Source organism: Pinus tabuliformis, chromosome 8, assembly GCF_031772625.1.
Source record: "Pinus tabuliformis cultivar Carrire ecotype Pingquan chromosome 8, CPIR1, whole genome shotgun sequence".
In the NCBI taxonomy this organism is placed as follows: domain Eukaryota; kingdom Viridiplantae; phylum Streptophyta; class Pinopsida; order Pinales; family Pinaceae; genus Pinus; species Pinus tabuliformis.
The window spans coordinates 799,523,549-799,529,671 of NC_142294.1; the positions used below are offsets into that span (position 1 = coordinate 799,523,549).

Sequence of the window (6,123 nt, forward strand, 5' to 3'; positions counted from 1 at the left end):
CAGTCCATTCCGATTAGGACATCATATGAGCCAAGTGGAAGCATATTCAGATCTGCTACCACTGGCTGTCCTGCTATTGTTAGGGGACAGTTATTAATCTTTGCCATTACTCGCCTTTTAGCCCCCGTAGCTAGTTGTACCAGCCAAGGGTTCCTGAATTTTTCAGGTTGTAATTTACACTGTTCAACTATCTTTGGGCTAATATAACTTAAAGTAGCTCCTGGATCTATTAGAACAGTGATTGAAAGGTCTGAGATTTTACCTTCAAATTCGACCATGGTGGGCTGGTATTCCGCCTGGCGATCGTCCAGGGCTGCATTTATCCTTGGCACACTTCGTCCCACATCGCCGACAGTTGACGCCTCATGAATCTGGGATATCTGATCAGTTCCCTTCCGTTGCGGGCAGTTCTTGATGTAATGCGGTCCGCCACAACCCCAGCACTGCACTGGAGGTCTGGTTATTCCTTCATTGTCCAGCTTGGCAGATTGCTCACCCATTCTGGTTTCGCCGATTGTCTTAGTTCTGAACGAACCTCTGGGTGCTTCTCTATTGTTCTGCCCTTTACTGCTTCCTTTAACTCCGCTTCCTCGACCTCCTTTACTGTTTCCAGCAGTTTTACTATTCTTTTTCTCACTCCATTTCCTGTTGGAAATGTCTCCTTTCTGTTTGTTCTGCTGATAACAGATTCTGGCCTTGCGAATAGCTTCATCCATTGTTCTAGGATTGTCAAATTCAATCCTTTCCCTCATATACATGGGTAAATTGCTAACAAATCTTTGCACTTTGGCCTTTTCTTCCTTCAGGTAAGGCACATAACGAAGCAGGGAAGTAAAACGATTAATAAACTCATCCATGGTCTGCTGTCCTAATCGCAGATCATGGAACTCCTTCGCCTTTTCATCATAAAAGCGCTCCGTCAAGTATCTCTCTTTAAAATACTTCTGAAACTTTTCCCACGTTATGGTTCGTTCACTTACCCCTTTAACAATTTTGACTTCCTCCCACCACAGGGTTGCCTTCCCTTGCAGCTGGAAGATAGCCAATCGTGCCTTCAAATTATGGTCGTACTCATATAGCTGGAAATATTTGTTCATATTAATTAACCATGCTTCAGCCGCCTCCTCTTGTTCTCCATCGAAGTGTGGGGGTTTGATTTTCCGAAATTCTCCTTGCAGTTCTACCCTTTGACGTTTTGAGGTCTGCAGCTCGGATGCATTGCCAGATTGATCCTCACCTTCTGCCGAACTTTCAGGTTCCACTTGATCGTGCTGTTCCTCCGTCACTCTCTGCTGTTCCGCACTAGGATTGGCTAACGGAGGGTTCTGCCTCCCTGACAGACTCCTCAAAATTCTCTCCTGCTCCATCGTTAATCGTGCATTATCCTCCCGCAACCGGGCCATCTCATTTTTCAAGTCCTGGACTGTCTCCAATATAGCCAGGTTCGTGCTCCGCGTTTCCTCCCCAAGCTGTACCCACAGCTCTGGGTTGTCTCTGGGGTTGGTTGCAGGTCCCTGTTCTGCTGTGGGCCTGTGCGGAGTGCTGCCAGCTTTCTGCATTTTTACTGTTAATCTCTAATGTCTTCTGTGATTCTTCTTTCTTCTTTCCTGGTATAAAATTAAGGAAATATTAGCACTGTAAGTTACTTACACAGTTTAGCTACAAAAAATACAACACTATGATCACCTCCCATTTAGCAGGTTAGGCTCGTTCCCAGAGGTCACAGTATGGGAACCTCTGCTCTGATACCAATTTGTCACATACCCGTACCCTCAGCAAATTTTTTATTTTATTTTATAAACAACACAAGTCCTTGGTAAATAACTCACCATCTCTATGCACAGTTATATTATGTTTTGCAAATAATTAAACATCGTATGCTTATCATTTACCAACATAGATTTACCGCAGACTTATATTATGCATATGGTATGCTAACCGTGGACTATTCTACGCATGCTGAGACATCACAATAACGAATAATAATAAGGCACACATATATCTTCACCACGGCAACTATAATGCTGTAATAATAAGGCCGCACATATATCTTTATCATGGCAACTATGATGCTGTTAACCGTTGACTCATGTTATGTTGAATTATTATATATATGTATAGCACTTTGGCAAACGATGCATATTATGGTTAATTATTTGGGTTGCTTCGGCTGTTTCCTTGGTACTGTCCGAGTGCGCCACCCGAGACTACTGACGGCGTTGCCATGTGACGAGTGTATGCGGCGTTCCCTCCGCCGGTCCGATCACATGGAGGGCAAATGGCTGCCATAAATTCTCTGCCAACCTCACAGCTCGATCAAAGGCTGAGATTCTCCGTGGGAGATCTAACGGCGGAAACGCATCCAAATGTCTCGCCCGATGGTGAATGTATAAGGTTCTATTTTCTACTTGCCGGGTTATTGTTATTCCGCTGCCGCGCCATTCCGTCTCATTCGGGCTGCTGTAACCTTACGCGCCGATAGCATGAAGGAGCCGAGACGCTGCTTCATCCAGCTCCGCTGCAAGTGCGAGGTAAGCTTCAGCGTTTCCACTGGTTATTTCCTCTGTTCATTACCTTACTGCATGTTGATTTATTCGGGTTTTCCTTGCTTTTCAAACCGACTAACGATTATTCGATGGTTGCATGCAGTGGTATCCATCTCTGGTTCGCGGCGGATGAGGAGGTCCGCCCATGGAAATCCGGTGCTTGCGGCTCTACCACAGGTGCGCGGTTGAGTGAGGATATTTGTTCTTTGTTTTGCTGAGACTGCTGACAGAGGGTTTTCTTTACGCCTATCCGTAGCCCACCTTTAACCTCACCATTTTGATCGCAGGTGGCTACGGAAGGCTTCCTCTGTCTCGCTTTTATGACTGCTTTGGGCCGGTTATGGGTTTATCAACCCTAACGCTACCAGCGTTGAGTCTGGAAAGTTTCTATATGCATGCAATGCTGCATTCGTATAACTGTGATTTGGTATTTGAACTGTTAATATAGATATACACCGGAGGGCGTTTCGGCCACAACACCATTGGATACTGTTTGGGCATCGACCCTGTGTAATTTCTTGTTTAATGTTTAATACAGCCTTGCGGCTTTCTCCGTTCTGTCATGCGACTTGTGTGCAGCTACAATTAACAGTGTAATCTTTTAGTATTTATAATGAATTCCAGTGTTAAGTATATGCTACTGTCTCTGTTGGTGGAAATACTGGTTTCCTTGTATTTTTTTTTTTGAGGTCGGGGAGAATCCTATCCACCCGGATGCCTCGAACTCCGACCATGCAACCTTTGTTGATTTTTGCCGCAGTATATTATCTCATGAGGGTTTTTATGCATATGTTTATTTGGTATTTCGATTTGTATATCTCATTGTCTGTTTATCTGGCTTATATGACGGTCCATGGATAGTGCAGACGGCTCGGTTAGCCGGTCATATGTCTGCGCTGTGCAAGGAACAGGTCTAACATGCCGCTCGTACCAAGAGCTACAGCGGGGTTTCATAACCGGTGTTCTGTATACCAATTTAATGGCAGTGCTCGGTATCGCTTGGTTTGTTTTCTAAATTTTAACATGTATACAGCCGCTTCTCATTCTATGAACGCTGCTGGTTCATCGCATTTTAATTTTATTAAGGGTTCTCATGACCCGGCACTTCCCTAAGAGGGTTCATGCATGTTCGTTTAAGAGGGGTCTCGGGTAACAGCGTTTCCCTATAGGAACGCCTGTGCCGAGATACCCAGCTGCCCATATATCTCGTTTTCATGAGATAAGGCGCATAAAGGGTGTTCAGCACCGCAAGATTATATATCCTTTTATCTTTCTGTGCGTTGTATATAAATGTATATTTTAGTTGTGAATGCAAGGTTACCGAGTTTAATTGAATAGTTATTATTATTTTATTATTGGGGTTTCTTTGTGGCTTCGAGAACAACCCGTCTTCTCTCGGCTCTGACCCGGTTCTATTCCGTTTCTTTTGCCTTGAGTAGGCAGAACTGCCTTCAACCTTGCTGTTTGCTTGACTTGTCTTGCGCTTCCATCTGAACGGCGGAACTTGCTTGGTCTGTCCGCGTCCCACCAGGCTCTGGAACGAGTCGCTGGCCTTGTGGCTCGGTCTCTGTCTGTCATTTCAGAACACAGAGTTCCAAAGTATATATATATATATATATATATATATATAATGACCTGTACTATGCAGCTTGTTCTATACAACTGCGATGTCACCAATATGGCAATGGTAGTATTCTTTCCAAGAACCTATTTATTTATCTCATAGGTATCTACAGTCTAACTTAAATGACTTGTGACACTTACAGAGAAATAAGGGTCAGTCTCACTTACCTGATTGCTGCCAGTCCTTAAGTTCTCAATAAGTCATCTGCAAGCTCTTGCATAATCTTTTAAGCATAATCTTTTAGCCGCCCAACCACGAGACTCGTCTTTCGAGACCAGAGCCTCCCCCCTAGCTTCCTCTTGCCGGATCCCTATCCTCAGCAAGGGTGCACATTGTGCTCGACTATCTGGTCCTTACCAGACTTAGTCTTTAGCTCACTTTTCTTTTTCCTCTCTCTTTTCTCTCTCCGTCTGCCTGTCTCTACAGCACAAACCTTTTGTCATTTTTCCCCTTTTCCTTTGGGAATTTTCAGTTAGAGAGGGTGGTTAAAGTCAGTTCCAATAACTGACTTTTCTTGCCAACTCCCTCCCAAGAGTTGCCAACAATATCATGAGTATTCTTTTCCTTTTAAACATTTAAGTGCATAAAAAAAATAAAAGAAATACTCTGAAATCTTCCTTTAACAATCAATGAGATAATCTTGCAATGTCATTTCTAAATTCAGTCTTTTACCGTAGTAAAAACTAAATATTTACATTCTCTTGGGGTCATCACAATTCGAGAGGAAGAGAGACAAGGTATGATGTTTACTACAACAACTTGAGCTAAAGATTTCAATGGTTTATGATTTGAACTATCATTTTCATATAATCGATATGAAATGATGAGAAAAGTAATAAGGGTGACAATAAGAATAGTAGAAGAAAATAGTTTTAAATTGATCACAATGAAGACTATTTTTAATTGAATACATTCTTATTATTTACGTTTTCTATCATTCATCACTATTACATTGTCACTTTGCATTCAAAATTTTTATTTAATCATTTTTCATCATTAAAAAAAATCCAAAAATAATATAATAATATTTTTAATATGATTGTGCTAGTTTAATGTCTAATTTAAGATAGTTTATTATTATTTTATAATAATTTTACTAAAAATAAATAAATAATACACAATATAAATATATAATATTTTAATGCAATATAGCAATTTTGTCCTATTTTATTTTTAACACTTATATTGTTAAAATAATTATTTAAATTTACAAAATCTCTAATTCATTTTATAATTCTTTTTATGATTATTATTACAATTTGAATAAAATAAATATTCATTTGTCTATTTTTCTTAAAATTGACAATAATAACAAAATCAGCTAAGACTTAGCTACTCTTGTTATTATTGTTAATTAAATTCCGAAAAGTATTTTACACTAATTAACCAAATGTTTAAAGATTTGACAAGGAAAATTGGCAAAAATAACTATCAAATTTTTAAAATAATATCTTATATTTTTATTAGAATATTTTTATATAATATACCAAATTGGCTATGAGAGCAACAAGTATTGACTATTAAAATTAGGTTTTTAAACTTTACTTAATATCATCTTAATTATTAACTAACCATTTAGTGTATTTTCTTAAATGGTTAAATTATAAACACTAGCCATAAAAATTAATAATGAAAAAAATAATTAAAATATATTAAAATATACTTCTAATCACACATCAAACTGGATTAAAAAATCGACCTATGAGCGGAGTAGTCTCCATTCAATATGTATCACAAATACCGTTTCAACCAACTAAACTAAAAGACTATACGCAATCAATTCATGTATATACATAACCAGTAACATGTCACCACATCGCTCTTTAAAATGTGACCCACTGTTTGAAAAATGCATAAGCCTCCTTTCATTAAAAATATACAAAGCCATTGGACCCATTCCTGGGAGGTTGGAGCTGGGCCTCTTATATGAGGTTGGGAGTTGGGACTCTCATG

The 6,123-nt window shown here is 39.6% G+C and overlaps 1 long non-coding RNA gene across 1 annotated transcript; it reads left to right on the plus strand.

Annotated features, from left to right (window-relative positions):
* Nucleotides 1–2,438: 2,438 nt before the first annotated feature.
* On the plus strand, nt 2,439–2,959 carry LOC149237984 (uncharacterized). The gene is made up of 3 exons (XR_016245332.1): nt 2,439–2,531; nt 2,650–2,723; nt 2,834–2,959. It is a non-coding gene; the product is annotated as an uncharacterized LOC149237984 (long non-coding RNA).
* Nucleotides 2,960–6,123: the final 3,164 nt, after the last annotated feature.